General features: G+C 38.7%; 1 protein-coding gene across 5 annotated transcripts in view; it reads left to right on the top strand.

Annotated features, from left to right (window-relative positions):
* The window catches only part of HIVEP2 (HIVEP zinc finger 2), a 196225-nt gene that overhangs the window by 1541 nt on the left and 171829 nt on the right, over window positions 1-22855 (top strand). The gene's annotated exons all lie outside the window — the stretch shown is intronic.

The raw sequence follows: 22855 nt of genomic DNA, 5'->3' as shown, positions 1-22855 counted from the left end.
CTCTGTGTGTGTGTGTGTTTGGGGTGGGGTAGGGTGGTGGGGTGGGGGTGGGGGTGATGTATGTGTGGTGTCTGTCGTATTTGGTGGGGGAGACTCCAGATCAGCTCTGCCACCCCAGCTGTTATCACAGATTGGTGCGCTTTATACGCATGTGCCTCTCGCGTTCTGTCCCTCTTACATAACACTGCCAGTGCAGCAGAGGACACGAGAAAATGCGACCCCAACCCTCCAAGCCCAAATTGGGTGAGGGGATAGAAGGTCAGGAAGTGTCCCTTGGTGTTGTCCTTCAGGGACGTTGCTTCCAGTGGAAAAAGGGAGGAGGGTAAAGAGGGTTTTCTTCAAGTGGCTCTTCTCATCTCTGACTTGAAAGCATCTAACTGAAAAGGACTGCAGGAACTAGTCTTCTCTAATGGGAAAGCTTTTACAGGCTTCGCCGAGGGAAAGTGGGTACTTTAACCTCGGGAGTACAGAGAAGACAGAGAGTCCTTAATAGACACTTAGAGGAGCTCAGCACTATGTGTGGGGTAGGGGTCAGTGGGGATGGCTTTGAGGGGACCGGAGAAATAACCCGATAATAGGTTTCGCTGGAGGCCTTAGGACACCTGTAATGGCTTAGAATTCTCACAGGAAGCAGTGTGTGCAACTGACATTGCAAAAGCCTTATTCTCTGCACAGTTTCTTAGGCCTAAAATGAACATAAAAAGGCTTGTTTCCGGTACTTTCATTATAATGGAAAATTTGAACCGATTGTTCTCCTTCCTTTTTTGCCATTTTAAAAATAACCCAATTTACCTCCAAATAAATATTGGTACTCTCTCCCACCCCCAAAGGCTAGACCTTGGTAATTCACAAGAGAACTGTGTTTTTCTAGCATACTCAGAGCTCTAGTCAAGGGCTATTGATTTTTCTCTTCAGTACAGTTGTTTCTTTTGTGGCGCATAATCAAGCCCAGAAATTACTTGAAATATTAATAAGATCCATTTTAATTAAATTTGCAATGATCTGTCCTCCTAGAAAAAGGCCATTTAACTTTATTAGAAACATTTCCTCCAGTGGTATAGTATAGTAATGTTTGGTGATATTTGTCCTTGAGCAAACCAAGTTATTTTAAATATTTGCATATATATGTATATGGATATATATTACATTTATCTTCTGTATATGACATATGTATTAGTATTTGCAGATGTCTTGTGCTTTTCACCTTGTAAGAGTGCCAAAACAAGGTTTTAACCAAATAGATTGTGTAATGAGTAGATTTGGTTTGATTTTTACACTTGATCTTAGCCAAAAGGCTGAGAAGTGATTGATTTGGTTTGATTTTTAAGGTATAGGCCAAATGGTTAACAGGACAGATATGCCTTCTGTGTGCTATCGCTTTCATTATTAGACAAAATTTCTGTGGACCACGAAGAAATCATGTTACCAGATAAGAACGGTGCATTTTATTTTGAGGTGAAAGGGATTTACCAACATCCACTTAATGACAGTATGCTTCAAGTGTCATAATCCTTTTTGACCACTAGGTTTGAAACGTGCAGTATCTTTCTTATGTACAGAGAAATGTTATATGACAATAGTGAATCTTTTGAAAATTGTCTGAGTTTCTTGCTTTGAACATAGGTCAGGTATAAAACAAAATTTGTTTGTTGGCATCTTTATCTCTTGATACGGTAATTGTATTTTATGAGGTTATGGTATCTGTATTTTATGAGGTTGGCTTTTTTAGAGACTGCTTCTTTTTATGTAAGAGTGCTTATGATTAAATTGATGTGAAATTGATCTGGGGGCAATTTTGGGAGTGGTAGCATATTAATGATACTATAGATATGAATTTTAACTTGTTAGGTCCCTGTGGAGGTCTTTGGGAAAATACTATTAAAGTAGATAAAACATTTTTATATTTCTATTAAACATGAGATGTGAAAATGGATTTACAATATGTGTGTTATCACAGAATGAAATCATATTATTTGACTACATCGAAAGATTAGCCAGCGGAATCTTTTGATTGATTAGGTTCCTTTTACATGAGATGTGTTTTCAAACGTTCTTGTTACCATGAAAACAAAACAGAGACAACATGTATGCAGGCGTTCCTTGTGGAATAATGATACATGTGTCTGCTTGAGCTTTTGGCACTTTGTCACTATTCAGGAAACCAGGTTGAATTTTTTGTGCTGATTGAATTTAAAATGAAAAAAAATTTTTTTTAAAGAATTTGCCTATTTTGATTTTTAAAGCAGGGCTTGCTTACTTCAACAACAACAATTACAAATAATAGTCTATTTGTGTTGGTGTAGATTTTTTTAGTTATCAATAATTAGCTGAGGTTAAACTGAAAGCTTCAACATAGCAAAAGTAGTTTTAAAGACCTATAGAAAATGTTATTCGGCATGAGTGAAAAGCGTACTCCATTAGGGTGTGGAATAATTTAATTCCTAATATAGTAACTATTATAATAAAGGAAAGGTGGTTAAGATCATTAACTGGATGGGTGGTCTGGGATCAAACAGGTTGCTACTCACCTAAGTCTGTTAAAAAACAAACACTGTTTTCAAATTTTGGTTCCTGTTCAGCCTAAACAGGACTCTATTATTGGTCTGTGCATCAATCTTGTAAGTGGAGAAATCGTTCACAATTCAAACCTCCACCTAGAAATTCCAATGCTATGCTTCTAGTTAAGGAATTTATATATGAACGCATCATGAATCCATATTTTGGCTAAAACATGGTATGTGAGGATTGCACCTTTTGAAGTGATATTATAAAAAGGAACCGAGGAAGTTTATCATCTCAACTGGGTGGACGTCAGGCTTTATAAGATACCTCACACTATCAGCATGTATGGGTTTCCTGTAACCACATAGGCAGAGCCTTCATTAATCTTGAGTAAAACTTCAGTGAATGTTCCAGTGAGGCTTCTCAATGCTGGAAGCTGTGGATTGAGAGAAAATGGGAAATCTTTATGAAAATAAGATTGTGCTTATTTGAAGGAAATTGTACAAATAAAATAATTTTCTATTGGTTCTTGGTATTTGATCACAATTTTAAAAAAAAGCATTGCATTCTATATGCTATTTATGGCAATGCTAACAAAAAAGTTGTAAATCAGTATTTGTAGCCGTGAGATGGCTCTAAGTAACTTGGAAAAATATTTGAGCACTTTATCTCTGATTGTGACCCAGCTAGTCTCCCTGTAAAAGAGGAAACAGCCCACTTGGTCTGTGCAATCTTTGGATTCTCTGATGTGGACCCATGGCTAATAGCATTAAGATCAACATCATCAAGACTGAATTTGGAGTGGAATCAGAACTGTTTGATAATTTGTATCACTATTTTTTTTGAGCCAAATACATGCTACTCTTAAGATATATTATGTGTCAGTTGAGATAGTAAGTATGGCATTTGATCTGTTCTACAAGTGTCCATACCTTTGGATTTCCTATCCACTTAAAATTTGGAGTCTTACTAGGTAGACATATTTGAAGAAAGTGCTTTGGAGAGTAGAGATGAAAATGATGTTTGTATGCCTGAAGACAGTTCTGGGCAGAGAGCAGGTAGGGTTTGACCCATCACTTCTGGGTCAAGAGGTGATAGTGATTTTGACTTGTCATTCACATTCACATCATTCACATGTCTTAGCCATTTCTTCAGAGAACTATGACAGGTGACCCAGTCATCATTTATCAAAGCAAGTTATTCATCCATGCATTCAACAAGTATTCACTATGGATCAGGCCTTGTGTTAGGTGCCAAGCATATAATGATGATTTAGACCAGAAAAAGAGCCTCTAATCAGTGGAGTTGACAGATAAGTAAAGCCACATTATGAGTGCTATGGACAAAATATGGAGGAATATGCCATAAAGGGTATATCACCCCTGTCTGAGGAGGTGATATTTGAGCTGAGATGGAAGCATAAGTTATGGTCAAGTGGAAAGAGTGGATGGGGAGAAAAAGAGTATTGTACAAAGAGGGAATAATGGAAATGCCTTTAGATTGGGGGATATATAGTGTTTTGGGGAGCTGAAAGCGAGCCAGTGTGGCTGGAGGGCACCATAACAAGAGATGGGGCAAGATGTAGCCAGACCATGTGGTTAGGACCCCATGAGTGATTATTATCTAGCCTGGTATAAATGGGGACACTGTCCTTGGAGAATCAAGGCATATGATTGGCTATGTTAGAGACTGATCATTGGAGAGGGAGTTTTGGGGGGGGGGCAGGGCCTAGAAGTTGGAGAAGGCTTATCTATAGCAGGAATCCTCTTCCCAATACTTTGACAGCAATGTTTCTTAATCCCTGGAGGTTTGTTATGATTCCATGCACTGACTTCACTTTGAGGGGTTTAGTTGGAGGTTAGCTATTGTTATTTGCAGATAATTTTTAGAAATAATAAATAATTTAAACTAAAAAGTACTTATTTGAGGTTCAAGTTAACTAAATTGGTCAACATCATTGATTCAATTAATGAATAATTACCAATTCCGAAGTCTTTACAAGGTCGCTGTTTGAAGAACCAATTAATCTTTAGAGCCCAGCACAAGCTGGATCTATATGTTTCTAAACAGCTAGAAACAGCTAGTGAAACATCCGGTTCCCCAGATAATTTAGATAATTTGTCTACACGACTGCAGATACCGGGACCTTTGGAAAAATGTAGATCTTATTTTTTATATTCTGTATGATTAAGGGTCGGTGTAACACAAAAGAGTAGGGGGGAAAAAAGAGTAGAAAATAAAATTTCTTTGTATAATCTTGGACTCCTACTCCCTTTTGTCAACTATTGTAACTTAATTAATTTGCTCCGTGTTTTAAGATTTATATAATGTAGAAAATTCAATTTAGGTTGCAAAAAGGGTCAGTATCTGTAGGAGAAGTCTCAAACTTGGGCTCTGGATTCAGACTTGGGGGTCAGAATGAGGATTGAGAGGTAAGAGGATGATGATCCCTGGCTTAAGAACTTCTTAGGATCTAGAGAAGACATATGGCTTATTAAATAAACTTTCTTAAAACTTACCAGTGGAAGTGGAGAATAAATGGAGGTATTTCTTTTTTTCTGACTGGAAAGATTAGAGGGTCTTTATGGAAAGAAGTTTTGATTGGTGGCCTTGAAGGTTGAAGTGAATGTCAGTAAATTCTCCTGAGAGGGAAGGGTGGGGCACAGTGAATTTAATCTATGTCCCGCCACCCATAGTTGTGCCAAGGGAGAGGAGGGGTGTGTGAACCTGGAAAGGTACCTTGGCTCCAGATCAGTTGGGGCATACAGGCCTCCTGAGAAAGTGGGACTTCACTTAGGTTTTATGAGCAGAGGAGTGATGCTATAATGTGTATGTGTTCAGAAAGATTATAAGAATTTATGGGCTGGATATCTTGGTGGCAAGGAGACCATTAAATTGGTATAATGCCCCAAAAAGAAGTAAGGAAGTTTGACACTACTGCATGACAAGGAGAATTATTTTATCTTATTCATAGACATTTTAATAATTAACAAAAGTGATTTAAATGTTTTGATAAACATGGACAGATATGTATGGCAAGTTGTTAGTTTGAGCTACATCTTAAGAACAAAGGACTACACTATTATTTTAAGCTACTGTAAAACTTTTTACTCTGAACAGTATTCATAAATATTAATAGTGAAAGTTGACTACCAAGCACTAACTTAAAAAAATGGTTATACTTAAAATTATAAGACATTTATGTTTTCAGGTGTAAATATTTAAGGAATAGATAGGTGATTCATTTTGGGGTTCATCAATGCTTTCTCATTGATACCCAATTGTACCTATATCATGACAGTACTGGACTGATAGTGTAGTGCAGTGTATTTGCAAGGCAGTGCTTTTCTGACAAAGATTTATTTGGTGGTTTCATTTTCTCTGAAAAGGAAAGCAGAAGATCAGTGAAGCTCTTACCATTTGCATTGTTACAGATTGACTTGATTTCGGAAGGCCAACAAAAAGGTGGGACTTTTGAAACTAGGCAGTGGGAAAATATAGACACACCCTTATTTATACTTGCTTGGGGATCTGTCGGCATGCATATGTGTATAGGCGTGCACGTGCACGTACAACACATGTATACTAATCTTAGCAAATTGTGTGTATTCAGTGAGAAAGAAAATTTTGATACTTCAAATATAAGCATGAATTGTCATCCTGATAGTTGCAGCAAGACTTTCTTTTAAAATGGAGATTGGGTCTAATTCCATATAAAGAAGATTATAGGAAAGGTAATTTAAATTGTAAGTAGCTTTGTTCACTAAAATGCTAGATTCATTTGCAACAGTGTTTTATTTCTTTTGGAAGCCAGACAACTAGTTTAATAGTGTACATATGAAACACTAATTTGGCTTGTTAATTGGATGCAATTAAACTGAGGTTATTTTATACTGCTTAATTGTCTGAAAATTACATGTGTTGCCATGCCTGTGTAATGTGAGGCAAAAACTGGGGGTATAGTGGAAGCGGAGGTGGAGGGACGTAAGGTCTAGTACTGTCTTTGCAATTAGCTCCCTGTAAAAACTTGGAAGCAAGTCCTTTAAACTCTCTGGACTTCATTTGGAAATGAAAGGATTGGAACAGATGGGCTTCTAAAGCCTCTTCCAACTCATATTCTATCAGTTTATAAATTCTACTTTGTAGTTCTAGAGAACGCAGTGTCATTATATTCTGTAATTATGGTATTACAAGGATGAACTAAACACTTTCATAAAATCAGCACAGTGCCAATTTAGCAAATCCGTTAGAAGGAAGGGTATTTAGGCTGTAAGAGCACTTACTCTGTGCCAGGCTGCACACCAGGCACTCTCCAGTGACAACTGTCAGAGGGTTGGTGTTACTACCTTCATGGTTACACTTGAGGAGATCGACAGTCAGAACAAAAGGTGAACTGATTTTTGCAGGGACACTGTCATAGTCCGTAATGAAGCAGGATTTGAACTCAGGGCCATTTGGCTCCAAAAACATTTGGTCGTTGCACCATTTCATGCAGCGGCATAAGCAACTGTTAGATGCTGAAGTTACTGCAGAGGTTAAAAAATTAAATTGCCAACCGTTTTGCTCACTTAGCACAGTGTTTAACCCTAGTAGTTTAAGCATATCCACCAGTGGGATAGACACTATGTGAAGAAGTTACCTCGGGGCTAAGAGCCTGGATTTTAAGTCAGACAGAGCAGGGTGAATTCCAGCTCCCTCACAAGCTCCGGGGAATTTCGGAGGGTCACTTAACCTCCCAGAGGTTACAAAATGAGGATGATAATATCTGTTTAAGGGTCATTGTGAAATTTTTATGAGAATGTGCGTCCCTGTCACTGAGCACAAAGTAAACGTTAAATGCCTGGTAACAATGATTATTATGAAGAAGGGATTAGACCCAAAGGCAGGGGGTGGGAAACACAGGAGAAATGAAATTGTTGTGACAGTAAACTATCACTTACACATTTTCAAATGGTCTATTAAACTCCTGATTGAAATGCTTTAAGAAACAATGTCAGGATGCCTGTGTATTTCGACCGTTGACAAGTGGAAATAGGGGTATTTCTCATTGAGCTACACTAGTGAAGTGAACGAAATTCTCTGGTTCTTCATGGATCATCCTTCTGGAGTTTTTTGGTCTAAAAATAGCCCTTGAGGCCTGAATTACCCAACTTGAACTTCCCCGTACATCGTACATCGGAAGAACTGGGGAACCAGTGTTTACTGCTGGGGCCTTGGGCTTGTTTAGGGGGCACAACTGGATTTGTTTCTGGGACTGTGGACTTTTAAACAAACATTTAGTAATTCAGCAGAGATTTATTCAGCACCTACTGCCCTGGGAAAGGTGCTGTTCGAGATGCTGGGGATTCATCAGTGAATAAAAGAGTTTTTAAAAATCCCCTGTCCTCATAGTGTTTACATTCCAATGGACTGTTTTAGAAACTTTTGGGGGCAAATGTAGTTCATTGTGCTACTTTCCAGGGTTTTTAGAAATATCTACTTTCATATTGCATCTGTCAACCCAAATAACAGTTAATGAAGCATTGCAAGACTTACCAAATAAATCATTAATGCAAAAAGCCCATTTATTAGACCTGTATCTATTATCTGTGTTTTTCAGAGTAACATAGTTTTTGAAGAGGTACTTTTTTGCATAACTAAATATTATATACCTTTTTTTTTTAAATTCCTCCTTAACAGTTTAGCATGATGGCCTTTCCTACCCTGTCGAATCAAATTCTGAGTATTTTTTCATAAGGAAAAAAAGAAAATGGTTTTTAAATGACACATTCTATTGTAAAATTCATGTATAAGCTTGTTTTTTTTGTTTTTTTTTTTTAAAGATTTTATTTATTTATCAGAGAGAGAGAAGGGGAGAGAGCGAGCACAGGCAGACAGAATGGCAGGCAGAGGCAGAGGGAGAAGCAGGCTCCCTGCTGAGCAAGGAGCCCGATGTGGGACTCGATCCCAGGACGCTGGGATCATGACCTGAGCCGAAGGCAGCTGCTTAACCAACTGAGCCACCCAGGCGTCATGTATAAGCTTGTTAAGGTGGAGATATTATCACGACTTCTATTTGGCTTGTATATTTTTCGTCTTATTTAAATGAATTTTTTCATTTTTTTCCCCAATAATTTTTGTGATCAAATTTCTAGCAGATTAGGGTGGTTTATGCTTCCACAAAAATGTGGTAAAAACACAGCTCATGGTAGAGAGTTAGGCAGGCAGGAGGTATTTGGTAAATGTTGCAGTCATAATTCTCAAGAAACTTATACTTGAAGTGTTAAGAAAAGACATTGGACTCACTGTAAAATGGCAGGAAGGGTCATCAGAATCAGATGATGGCTGAAGTCCTGGCTAATCTTTGCTCCAAGTGTTTCTTCAGTTTACTAGGAAGTCCTCTGGGAGACAGCTGTCTTCCCTGTATACCCAGCCTCACACTTCTTACAGCCTTGGTCCGGGTTTCCTTGGGCTCTGCAACTTTCCATTTGATTTTACAGCAACTGCCCAGGTAGAGCCATTTTAAGGTAATTTTTTCCTACAATTGGATAGGGAAGTTTATAGTTGACTGGAATTCTTCCTTGTGAGATAGTTTTCTTTGGCCATATTTTGTTTAGGGTGATCTGAATGAAACGCTATATGAAAGTAGTTACTGCTTACACATGTGGGGTTTAAGGAAAAGTTGTTTCTTGGTAGGTCTGCTTGGATAAATTTGGCATAAAAAGAGAATGTATTCCTTTACTCCATTAGAGATCTTGGCCTTGGAAGCAAAGAAAAATGCAGGAGGGAAAGCTGGGGCTGAATCTTTTCCTCTCATTTGAAGTGATGAACTCTGTCTTTGCAACCCACCAGGGCCCCATGAGACAGTCCTGATGGCTGGCCCCAGCACTTTGTGGACAAGTCATGGGAAGTTCAGCTTCTAATTATCCATGGAATAATTATCAAACTTTATTTTTCTTTCTTCTCCTGATGCTTACATTTTGAATAATCCCCATTTCTCTAAGCAAGGGAAAAACCCAGGGTTATAAATATTGAATTTATTTTCATGTTACTCTGTTTATTTGTCATGTATCAGAAGTTTATGTTTGGAGAAATACAAGCTTTTTGGGTAAAATGAGAATTTCGAACATCTTTGTGTCCTTGTTGTCAGGATGTGCTCATTAGAGCCTGAACCCAGTCCGCAGAGGACGACCGAATGGCTGCTGGTAAATCCTGACCCCACTAGTTCATTGCTGGCCTCATTATTGATTTTCAAAATGATTCAGGCAAAGTGGCTGTACTTCTGTTATATTTCATTGTTTCTTCGTCTGTAAAAATGAAGCATTGTTTATAGCACTGCCCTACCTCCTGGGAGCTGAGCAGGGTAACACAAGAGAATTGGAGTGGCTATTTTTAGGATGTGAAGCAACACTAAATTTTGAGAATAATTCAGTTGTTGAAAAAAATCTGATACACAGCAATACATTTGTGACAAGGGTTAGTAGAGTGTTCTTGAGATAATTGACTGCTATTGATGCAATTTATTATAGGCATATGCAATTGTTTTCAGAAAGATAATGGTTAGCAGCTCCGTGGATTGTTGTGATATCTCCAGTGCATTTAAATTTTGCGTCGGTCATTAATGCACATGTGTAGCGAAATTTCAGGATAGTTATACCCCTATTCAAGCAGAAGGAAGGAATCCAAAGACATTTGTTTTTGAATTTGTGATCTATTTGCTTGGTCCGATGGCCTCAGTTAGTATTCGTGATGAACTTGGTGCCCAAATTTAATCAAGTGTAGCTTTTAAAAATGGGCCAAGTGGCTGAGAATATTCAAAATGACTTTTTAAAATAAATCACCTGACAGTATAAAATATAACAAATAAATTGGACATTTAGCGTGGAGATTAGATTTTTTAAATAGACTCCAAATTTGTTCTGTCATCAGTTGATTTTGGTGATCTTTTATGAGAGTTTACTAATGTTAAATCTAATGGTGTCCAAAAGTGGTTATAGGGCATCAACAGCTGATTTAGAAAAATATCACATTTTAGCTAATACCAGGAATTTCTATTGTGAGGAAATTGTCCTGATAATTTATCTTTCTTTTCCTATATCCTTATGGGTTGTGTGGGATGGGAACAAGAAGGAAACAGAGGACACTTTGAAATTAATAACCCAATGGCCCTGGCTGTGAAGCCTGCTGTGGGTATATTAACCCTCCCCAAAGCTATAAAAGCAAACTGTGTCTAAAAGTCTATCTAAAATTTGTGATCTCCTTGACAGCAACAGGTTTTGGTTTGAATTTCATAAGACTTTTTGACAATATGCTACACAGTTGTGTAAATCAAACTACTGTTTTCTTGTTTGACATGCAAGGTATTACTAAGAATATGAGGCAGGCAGAAGGAGAGCAGTGTAGAAATGGAATTCTGAGGGTCTTTGGAAGATGCAGGTGCCCTCCTTCCTTATTCAGGGTAAGCTTTCCCAGAGGCCTTTTTCCAGGAGGGTCAGATTTTGGTTTTGAGCGGGCAGCATCTTCAGTATCAGTTCAGACCGTAATTCATTCATTCATTCATTCTTTCTTTCTTTTTTTTTTTTTAAGATTTTATTTATTTATTTGACAGACAGATCACAAGTAGGCAGAGAGGCAGGCAGAGAGAGAGAGGAAGCAGGCCCCCTGCTGAGCAGAAAGCCTGATGCGGGGCTTGATCCCACGGTCCTGGGATCCTGACCTGAGCAGAAGGCAGAACCTTTAACCCAATGAGCCACCCAGGTGCCCCATCAGATCATAATTCTGCACGTGACACCTTATTTAGGGCTTACTGATTTTTCAGATGATGTAAATGGTCTGACTTTGCAATGTAAGTCTTTTCATAGAATGTCAGGATTAGATAAAACCAGTGGAGGCATCATTTCATCCCCCATGGAGTGAAGAGAAATCACTGTATGAATCGCCAAGGACAGCATGCATTCAGTCTCTACTTACACACCTCTTCTTTGCTTTGGGAGGCAGATTGCACTCCTGGACACTGCCGCTGATGAGCAGGTTTTGGCCCTCTGTAGTAGCCAAGTTTTCTCATTGACTTGCATGACATTCCTACAATTATTTAAAGATAGAGATCATGTTCATCTTAAGTGTTCTTTCCTCCAGGCTAAATATTCCTAGTTCCTTCAACTAGACCTCTTATTAGGTTGTTTCATTTTTATTTTATTAATTTCTTCAGGGATCATGTCTGAAATGTACTGTAGGCTCTTATTTGTCATGAATCCTCAAAAGTAAATTGCTTATCGCCAGTTACTTTTCTGGATGTAGCCTCTTACCAACGGGGCAGAAGCATTTTACAGGAAAGGCCTAAACATGCTTGCTGAGACTTCTATAGCGGGAACAGAGGGCTGTGTAATAATGTAACACAAATCTATTTTCACAAATAAAGTTACTGGCATTCTGGCACGTGTGTGATGTATGGGAATATAAAATATAAAGAGGAGTGTTTCACTATTCTTATCGTCAGGACTTTTGTGATCTGTACTGAACAGGGAAAAAGCACTGTGCAAAGGAAGCTGTAATTAAAAGAAGCAGGTGAAGTACCACAAGAGAGGCATATGGGAAGTACTAAGGGTGAAAATCGTCTCTGGCTGAGGAGTTCTGGGAATGTTTCATGGGAGAATGGGGTGCTTTAGATAGGTCTTGACTCTGATAGGCATCAATGTGGGAAAGTGTCAAGAGTATTCTCGGGGTACCTGGGTGGCTCAGTGGGTTAAAGCCTCTGCCTTCGGCTCAGGTCATGATCCCAGGGTCCTGGGATCGAGCCCCACATCAGGCTCTCTGCTAGGCAGGGAGCCTGCTTCCCTTCCCCTCTCTCCGCCTCTCTCTGCCTACCTGTGATCTCTGTCTGTCAAATGAATAAATAAAATCTTAAAAAAAAAAAAAAGTATTCTCACAGAAGCATCTGATTTGAGGACAGCGTAAAATGCATATTAAGTGAGTGTTGGTGAAAAAGTTAAAATGCTTGGGATACATTGTCTAAGGACTTTATTCCAGCTTAAAGAGTTTGTAGTTAATGTGATAAGTAATGGTGGAGGTACACAGTGCAACACAGGGAGAGTTTGGCCCCTGTTTTTGGCAGTTTCATAACTTTACAAATACAGTTAAATGAAATGAAATAGATGAAAGATATGTGAAAATTTTTATAGAGAAAATTCTATTTCATGTGCATTTTGCATGAGACACACTGGTTTTGAATTAGCATATCGTTTTCTTTGAACTAGAAGCTCAGCAGTCTTCAGGATAATGGCTTTAATCGTAAGTAAAGTAAATGTATTACTGGTGGACATTTTGTTAACAGTCACACGTGGGCCAGTTACTCATACCTTTTCTACTTCCTACTCTTTGGTGGTATAAATGACATGGCACACTGACACTACGCTCAGCTCAAATGGTTGCCATTTTAGTATGAAGTAAATTAATCTTTTCTTTGATTTATATTTTCGATTAATAAAAAGTGGAGATATAGAATATTGGAAAGTACTTCTCTGCAGGTGCATGACTTGTAAGACTATTACCTGTATAGGACCTGGGAGTATGCATTGAGTTTTGTTGCATTTAAATAAAAATTTGGAGAAATTTTTTACTTTAGATCTGGACTGCCTTCAGTGTCTATGAGAAAATGCCTTTCTTTTTTTTTTTTTTTTTTTAGAAAATGCCTTTCTTAATTTGCCTACACAGATTGCTTATTAATCCACATAATAAATGGTAAACAAGGTGATGGGCATATATTTCACAGAACAAGGGGACTTATACACAGAAGTGATATCCTAGACAATATGTTAGACAAGAGTAACATAATTATATATTACTAAAACAAAAGGTACCATTTCCCGAGTGGGCACTTTGATTTTGGAACTCTTCTTTTAACCACTGTGGAAAGTAACTTATTTTAGATTTAGCTCTGGTCACACTGTTAGTCTCCAGAGAAGTACAAAGGACTCTGTGAGGGACTAGGAGAGAATACAAAAATACTGAAGTGTAATACAGTAATTTATGCAGTTCATTAAATTTTAATTACACTTGAACGCATGTGGGAACACTGATGTTTCAATAACACTTGATTATAGGCCATCTGAGCACTTATTATTATTTAGGCTTTATTGAGGGCCTATTCTGAAATATTAAATATAAATGGAGGCTGAAAAAGGAGGTAGGCTCTTAAACACTTAAGTGCTATGTAACTTTTCCATTTGAGGAACATACTGTTTACCTGTAGCCTGATAAATCTGAGGTGATGAGGTCCCAACTTGTTATTGTCTGGGAGAGGAAATGAGCAGTTCTTGAACCACCTGTGGGTCGTGGTACTTTCTTAGTGACAGGTGCTGTCTTTTGTGAAGTTGTCCAGTTTTGAAGGCATCAAGGCATGAATAATTTGCACTGAGGGTCATTTAATAAAGAGAAGGCTGTAACTTCGGAGGCAGCTTGTAAGAGGAATAAAATCATGGGACTTGGAAATACTGAAGTAGAAAGAGATCTTATTGGAACCAAAGATTGTGGAGCATGTCCTCAGATAGCTTTTCCACAAAAGGTTTATTCATTCCTGTGTGTGTGTGTGTGTGTGTGTGCGCGCATAATGTAGTTCTCTCCTAATTTCTGTACCTTCCCCTTCCTGTTCACTCAGTGAGCTGTAATACTTCTTTGACTCTGCTTCCCATATTGAGTTTTGAGCTGGGCTCTGCTTGGGGCAAGTGCTGGCTCTCCAGGAACAATGCAGCCCTACAGTATGTAATGGAGAAAGGACGTGGAGCTGAGAAAGAAGACCACCCTGATGATTTTGTCATTGCATTTCTTGGGAGCCACTTTTCTGGAAAAACAACAAATGATTGGCAAATGCTTATTTGAGAAGAATCATCCTCAATACTGGATATTATAGAGAAGAATAAAAACCTAGTATGTCCTGAATATTTTTACAGGTGCCAGTTTGTGTGATGGGTCAGCCTCTCCCAGTCATGTTACGTCAAAGACAATCTGTAGTCTAAGAACATGGGGAGGCTCTTGGGGTAGAGAACTGGGATCTCAGAAACACAGAGATCCAGATAAGTATGGTAGCAATTCACAATTACTCTCATATGGTGACTAAAGGTCTAAATGAAACCGATCCTGAGTTAAATCCTGAGTTTTAAAGGAATGGACTTGAAAAAGCTCATCTTGATTTTTTGTTGAATGGAATGGTGATATATTTTTTGAGGTTGGAACTGTGCAGTTTTAGAATGTACTTTAAAGTACAAAATTGGAGCATTTTGTTTCTAAAGAGAAAGCCTAAAATACATTATCTTTATAAAATATCCTTTGTCCTCACAGTTGCCTGATATAAAAGAGGTGCTTTTGAAAATAGCACCAGGACCTGAAGAATTCACAGTTTATGATTATGGTTTATATTTTCAATTATTTATTTCTTCAAGTATGTATTTTTCATTATTTATTTAATGCTAACATACTGACCTTTTGTATTCTAAGTTACTACTAAATTTATGGTAATACTGATTTCACTTATTTATTTATTTAAAAAGATTTTTATTTATTTATTTGACACGGAGAGAGAGCCCACAACAGAGGGAGCAGCAGGCAAAGGGAGAGGAAGGAGAAGGATCTCCACTGAGCAGGGAGGCCAGTGGGATTCCATCCCAGGACCTTGGGATCATGACCTGACGCTTCAAAGCAGACGCTTAACCCACTGTACCACTCAGGCATCTCAATACTGACTTCATTTATTCTGTAATTAGGATTATAAAACAGGATAATTTTTAGTCATCCCTTCCTTGTTCTTTCCAAGTGCCATCATCAGCAATTTAAGTGTGACCTAGAGAGCATGAACATGGGAATAAAATCTTCAGTAAACTTAGTATTTGAACAGTCACTTGCAGGTTTTGGAGTGTTAATTCTATACCATGGGCAGGTGATTGGAAGGAATAAGTAAAATTATGTTCTAATTGAAACCATGAGCATCACTGCAGAGATTCAATAAATAAAAAGATGATTGATCTGAGAGGGAAAAAAGCCAAGGGAAAAATGTTGTGAGATCACCCTGTAGATGGACAACTACTGTGGTATGTTCTAGGATTAGACACATTGGACTCAGTTTTACAATAAAGAGTCTTTTGGTACAGTTTGGGAAGCTCAGGGAAGATGTTTAAAAGTTACTGTATTCAAGCTAAATAAATAAAGTGGTCAGTGGTGATTATTTCGTGGCTCCCCTCCCAGCATTCATGAGTAGGCACTGGCAGCTAAGCTAGCCTAGAGCCGCCTATGGAGGACAGAAGGGTGGTTTTAGTTTGGAGTTAGGAGTATGGGAATGGGAAGGATTTGTGGTTCCTTTTCAACAAAATTGAAAAGTTTGTATGAGTTCCATACATTTATCCTAGTCTTGTGTTCTTTAAGCCTCCTTCTTGATAAAATGGGGATAAGATTATATGTGAAATAAATGGTAAACTCTAATAAGCTGTGCAAGCTTAAGATATTATGTATACAGTATTTCATTGTGTTATGGAAATGTTTGGAAATAAGACAACAAAAGAAGTACAAGGGGCTTTGGATCACATTAGGTGGAAGCCAAGGTAACCTTTAATATTGCCCCTAGGTAGTACATGACTGGGTAGAACAACTCACATTTATTAAATTGCAAAGTTTTTCAGGTACACTTAAAGTATATTTAAAAAGTTCAGTAAACTTTTAAAAATGTAACTTCTTTATCAAGGAGAGGTAGACCTGGATAAAGAACTTCGTGAAAGCAGAAAGCATAGACTTTGTAATTCTTAGATTCATTTACTTGTGAATCCATAGGTTACAATGCAGTACACATTTTAAACATCATGACTCTTAGTCTAAACATGTTTTTAAAAAATAGAGTTCATTTTTAAGAGCAATTTTAGGTTCACAGCAAAACTGTGTGGAACAGAGATTTCCCAGATCAGCCTACATTCTGCACCACACCCCCAACCAGAGTCTCCTCCACTATAGAAATCTGCACCAGAGTGGTACAGTTGTTACAACTGATGAATCCATGCAGACACATCATTATCACCCAGAGCCATAATTTACACTTGGTAGACCGTAAGTATTTTACTTCCATGTCCTGATGTGAAACTTTGGTTAGTTAAAATATTCGAGATGGTGGCACAGTATAACATTTGTTAACATTGATTCAGCATGAGAAGATGCCTTGTGGTCTTCCTTTTAAACTTTATTAACCTTAAGCTACTGCTTCTCTAGAATTACACCTGTTAGAATCTGGTTTATGTTTTCACACTAAATGGAAGGCTGGAAATTTAGGATAAAAGAAACGATAAAAATCACCATTATTTTTAACTGAATGGGTAATTTCCATTTTAAAACATTCTGGCCATAAGTTTTGTGTGCTATAAAGTGGCAAAGTACAAGATTGAAAGCTTTGTGAGAGACTCTGATTTTTTTTATATTAAACATTTGATATATAGCAAATGAAGGCCCTGATAGGACTTTATATGTATGTAGTGGGTGTTTTAATAATGAAAACATACAGAATATGCTTTTTTTTTTCAGAATATAATTTTTATTTGCATAACAGAATATGCTTTTTAGAAATATCTAAACAGACTCGCCTCCCTTGGCCTCCCTGGAGCTATGCAGCATGGAAATGTTCTCTTTTCTATCTCAGTTACTTCAGGAATCCGCAATTAAGAGATAGAAAAAGGAGGAGAAAACATAGCAACAACACTGAAATCATCTTCCCTTTTTATTATTTAAAAATAACCCCAGTGAGGGGAAAAAAAAAAGTCACCTTTGGGGAAATTACGCTGAAAATGAAGCTAAGAAACTTATGCAAGGAAAGTGCTTTCTCTAAGCACCTGAAAACATAAGTCTTTCCGCGCAGTCTGGGGGATGGACGAGGAGCGGGAGGCGGCCAGCTCGCTGTGACCTGAGCGCAGCGCTGGAGTCGCCCGGCTTGGTGTGGTTCGGGAGGAAAAGCGACTCCCCCACTGCGGAGGCGGGCGCTGCTCTGGGTGGCTCCTCCGTGTCCCTGCCCCTGCGCCGGGGCAGTGCGGGCACCGGCTCAGAGAGCCCTTCCAGGACAGGGGAGCCCCGGCCGCCTGGCCCTCCCCCGCCGTGCCTGGCCCGCCCTGGAAGGGGCTGAACTTTGGCCCCCGGTCCGCTGACACCCGAGGGAGTGTGAATGCAATGACGTCTCCGCTCGGTTCAGCTGCACAACAGGAAATGCTCTCGGCCTCCCCCCTTCCTGCCCGGAGAAAGTGGGGCTCCTTTTTCCCGGCGGCCCGGCCCGCCGCGCCGGCTGAGACCTACTTTCGGGGCCGCCGGCGCCGGGTCCGGGAGGAGGGGGCGGGGAAGGGCGCGGGGGAAAAGGGACCCCGAGGGGGAGGATGCACTTGGCTTTGCAATGGCTCACGTTGCTGATTGTGCCAGGGGACTCCACGGTGCTGAAAAGACCGAATGTCGGGTGACCGCTGGCCCTGGGGAGTCCACATCACTTGCATAAGAGAGGGAACACCCAGTCAGGTGGGCCAAAAATAGGAGCGAGCTCCCGAAATCGAATCGAATAGTGCTGAATAATGCTGACCAGAGAGAGCCAGACCGGACTTTCCATCGCCTCAGTAGAATGTACAATCTTCCTTTTCACAAAGCCCTGACAGGAAACCTTTTGTTTAACCTCCTTCTAACTGTCACCTCTTACTTTGTTGTGGCGACAAAGGTACGAAGAACATTTAGTGCAAAGCACAAACATCATGCTGTTGTTACACAGCTCAAGACAGAGCCATTACAAGAACATTATCTCTGTATTCCTGAGTTTAATCCTTGTTGTTTAGGTAGTGAATCTTGTGTGAATAAATACGGATGATTTTGTGAGTTTGAGCCCAGTACTATGGCCCTGGATTTACCGCCCTTATAGAATTTTACTGTTTTCCTACATTTTTGTTTTTATTTATTTATTTGCTATAGATAGGCTTATGAAATTGAAGCCAAGCAAATAAATCCAGGCTTTTTAAGATAAAAGGTGTTTTACTTTGTGCCAATTATCTTTCAGGTTACATTTTAGAATAGGTGTTTAGTATCAACATTCTGTAATTTAGTAACATAGATCTTGCCTGTTTCATATACTTGCCAACATGGTAAAAAAGAGTAGCATCAGCTGGGCAGTCCTCATTGTGATTACTTTCTCCTTGACTCATGAATAGGCTTTGTAATAGTAGATTGTTCTTTTGGCCACACAGCCAAAATGCCAGAGTTCACAGGGAGGTCTGCTAAGGTTTCTTCTATTACAGACTTGATAGTGAAAAGATTTAATAGATTCAAATATCACTTAGTAGTTCTTAGTAAATCTAGAAAATCATTTCACATTGGAATATACACCGTGTACATGTTGAAGTTAAACTGAGTCATAAAGCTAATCACTGATTTTTTAACTTATAGCTGTTGTCTAATTTTTTTTTTTTTTTTAAATAAAGTCCCCATGGGATCATCGAGTGTGTATGTACTACAATATCATTTCCCTTGGGATGCTTTCAGCTGATTTATGCAATAAGGAAGTGAAAGATTACTTAGTACATTTGGAAGAAGAGCTATAGATTTAAAAATTATATGTTTTTTTAAAGATGTCTTTTTCCTTACAGAATTTAACACAAAGATTCTCTTTACTATCCAAGTCTCACGCAAGTTGTTATTTTAGCTCTCTTATTTGGTTATGAAATGCACAAAAATATTTATACAGATATTCTCGGTGGCCCACTAGAGCAAATAAAGTTAGAAGTTTAGGACAGAGGGGAGGTTGTGGCTCCTTGGAGCCATGCCAAAGGGAGCGGACTCCATTATAGTACACTCTGAATAGTCCGACGGATTCAAGAGGCAAAATGGGATGGTGTGAATGGAAACGTTTCACAAAACTGGAAGGCACTGTGCTAGTGCGAGATCATTTTTTTTTTTTTAATATGATTCTCTTTTCCTTTCTCTCTCCCTATTGTAACATTATACAGAGGGTGTATCTGATATGACAAGGAAAACTGTTATGTAATGTTAGTTTCATCCTTTGTGGCCACTTTATCGTTGTATCCCCTGCACTATGTTTATTTGCTTTATATGAAGATTTAACTGCTTTTAAACCCAGCTTTGCCATTTATAGAACTGGTATTATGAAAGTATTTATTTAGCGGTATTAATTGAAGGATCAATTACTCCAGCTCTGTGTTAACAATAATCTTTAGTTTTTATGCAACATCTTGTTGGATGTACTAAGTAGCATCCTTAGGCACATTAGCTAAATCCCATAACAACCAGGAGATTAGCATGGTGTTTTATGAAAGTCATTGTGTGAGGAGTTCTTATAGACTGTACATAGAATCTGAATTTCCTTAACATTAAGCCAAACCCAACACCTCATCTGTAATTGTCATCCAAACATATGTAATTTGATTCATATATGAGTTAGAAATATATCCATTTTTGGGATATATTCTGCTTTTTAAGCTGCGAAAGAATTTTGTGCCTTTATAGTGACCCAAACTACAGCTCTGATGAGGGTAGGTAAAAGAATATTTTTTACCTTTCAGCTAAGAACGCTGTGTTTCTTGGAGGAAAATCCTAGAATAAAAGCAGTCCTCCATTGTATTTTGGAATCATAGTTTGAAATATCTTAAAAAGCATTTAAAAAAAATTGGTTTACTACTGTCTGTCTTTCCCAATGAGGTACACAAGCTAGGGCAGAGTTTGCCTCATCCCCACTGAACGCCCAGTACCTAGAACAGTGCTCTACCAGGAGCACTGGAGAGGTGCTGAATGAAGAAAGTAAGACAATACCACTATCTCTTCTGTTTTGGATGCTGCTTCATATTCCAGAATCCTCTTTTTGTTAAGTGACTTAAACTCAGTGATCATGGGACATTATTTGATTTTTCAATGGAATGTAAACATGTAGTAGGTATACAATATGCATGTAGTCAGTGGAAAAATATTGAAAGAAGCATCATGATAGATAGCAGCAATATTACCATCTTGGGACTTTATTTGTGATTCTAATCTTTTGCAACCCTACTTTTCTAAGGAGAGTAATTTTTGAAAAAGCTTACTGACCTGTTGGTTCACAAAAGAAGATTGAACAAAGCTGAAGAGTTGCCCACTTGAATTTGAGTCATTTTTGTGAGCACTTAATTCAAGGGTTTAAGAGCAGACTGAGATCCAAAGATCCAAAGATCCCCTGAGCTCTTAAACATATTTGACCATTCATTATCCAACACATACTTTGAGCCTATCTGGAAATTGGGACTGTGGGTTAAAAGGCCATGGCTTTACTTCTGGTGCCTGGGAGGGTGCCCAGCATAAAGTCTACTGGCTCAATAGGGTCAGCTTCTTAGGTGAGCATGTGTCCTATAGGGCCTGATTTTGGTTTAATACTGTGTTGCCACTGTCTTTAAATTCTTAATTTTTTAATTTAATTTAAATTAATTGGGGGGGCAGGGACAGAGGAAGAGGGAGAGAAAGAATCCTAAGCTAGGCATAGAGTCTGACATGGGGCTCGATCTCATGACCCTGAGAACATCACCTGACCTGAGCTGAAGTCAAGAGTCCGACGCTTAACGGACTGAGCCACTTAGGGGCCCCTGAAATTCATAATTTTTGAACAAGGGTCTCTGCATTTTGGTTTGCATTGGGATCTACAAATTATAGCTGATCTTGGTGCTTTGTGAACATTTGTGACAACATGAGGGACTTGACTATAGAAGTTACAGATTTAGATTTAACTCCAGAAAACATTGGTTTGACTGTGAGCCTTAGTTTTCCGTCTCTCTGAGGTGAAATAAAATGAGACACAGACTGTTTGGATTCCATCTAATAAAGTATTTCAGCTACAGTATTATTTGGAACTGAATGTGAACGGCCTTCAGAACACTCTAAGGTGTTCAGTATAACCTTTTGCTTGGGTTGGGCTAAGTAAAAATGCTGATAGAACATCAAAGCTTAAAGCTAACTTAATGGGAAATGTAATAAGTGCATCAACTCTCTTCTTTATATTCTCAGTTATATTTTGGTTCACTTTTATTTAACTTAACTTTTATATATTTAACTATTAAGTATTTCTTCCTATTACCAGTGATGTAATTATTCACTATTGAGTTATTGATAATAATGGGTTAGATATTTGGCAGGATTTATATTAGAACATGTTTGTCTTCTGGAGAATACGAATGAGTATATAAGATAATAGGAGAGAGTATACAGTGGTGGAAGGGGTTTGCTGTGGTCATCTGGTCTTTCCTTTGCCTCCAGAGTCAAGCTAGTCTTTTAAAAATCTTTACTTAAGGGGTTCTTGGGTGACTCAGTGGGTTAAAGCCTCTGCTTTTGGCTCAGGTCATGATCCTGGGGTCCTGGGATCGAGCCCCGAATCAGGCTCTCTGCTCAGCAGGGAGCCTGCTTCCCCATCTCTCTCTCTCTCTCTCTCTCTCTCTCACTTTCTCCTGCCTCTCTGCCTACTTGTGATCTCTGTCAAATAAATAAATAAAATCTTTAAAAAACAATCTTTACTTAAGGTGGTTCAAAGATGCACATTTCATAATTCTTGTTGAGAGCCAGTTCTGTTGCTTAATCAAATTTATGGCTGGGAAGAGTCATTTAGGGCATGATGGAGAGTGTGGGTTTCAGAGTGGGGCTACCTAGGTATAAATGTTGCCTTCACTGCTTTTTCATTGTGTGACTTTGGGCAAGTTATATCATTCCTCTTAGCCTCCATTTTCCTCACTTTTACAGTAGGGATGTTTCCTAAAACAGACCTCAAAGATAGTTGTGAGGTTTAAGTGAATTAAAATATATAAAGTACTTACTTGGTCTACAGTAAGCACTCAATATATGCTAGGTAAGGAGGTAATTTTAAGAAGCCTCCTTATTTATTTATGTTACCTAGACGTTTTCAAGTAATAAGTGAAAGCTTACATTGTTATTCTCCAAAGACTTCGTGGTCTAATGAAGGAGCTGATTTGTAATCCAAATACTAGGACCTTGTGGAGTAAGTGTAAAAGTAGAAGGAAGTAGAGGGTGATAAAAAGGCTAGAAGGAGCTCTAGGCCATCTTGGGGGTGGGTGAAATGGAATGTTCCCTCAGCTGCCTTTCCAAAGCTCCGCAGGTATCCAGAACAGGCTTGGTGAGGTTTGAGAATGCCTGGGAATGTCTGGGGGAATTCTAAATGTTGAGTATGATTGATGAATAAGGAACAACTGGGAGATCACGACTGACAAGGTAGAAATATAAACTGATGCCAGACAATGAAGATGTAGACCATAGAGGTAGAAGGGCAACCAAGAAAGTCATGCCTTACAAGCCAAGAGTTTCTCCAAAGAAGGAAAGAGTGTCCCTACCAAGGCCTTTG

The sequence above is a fragment of the Mustela nigripes genome, chromosome 5, assembly GCF_022355385.1.
Source record: "Mustela nigripes isolate SB6536 chromosome 5, MUSNIG.SB6536, whole genome shotgun sequence".
In the NCBI taxonomy this organism is placed as follows: domain Eukaryota; kingdom Metazoa; phylum Chordata; class Mammalia; order Carnivora; family Mustelidae; genus Mustela; species Mustela nigripes.
This window is presented reverse-complemented; position numbering and strand designations above follow the sequence as displayed.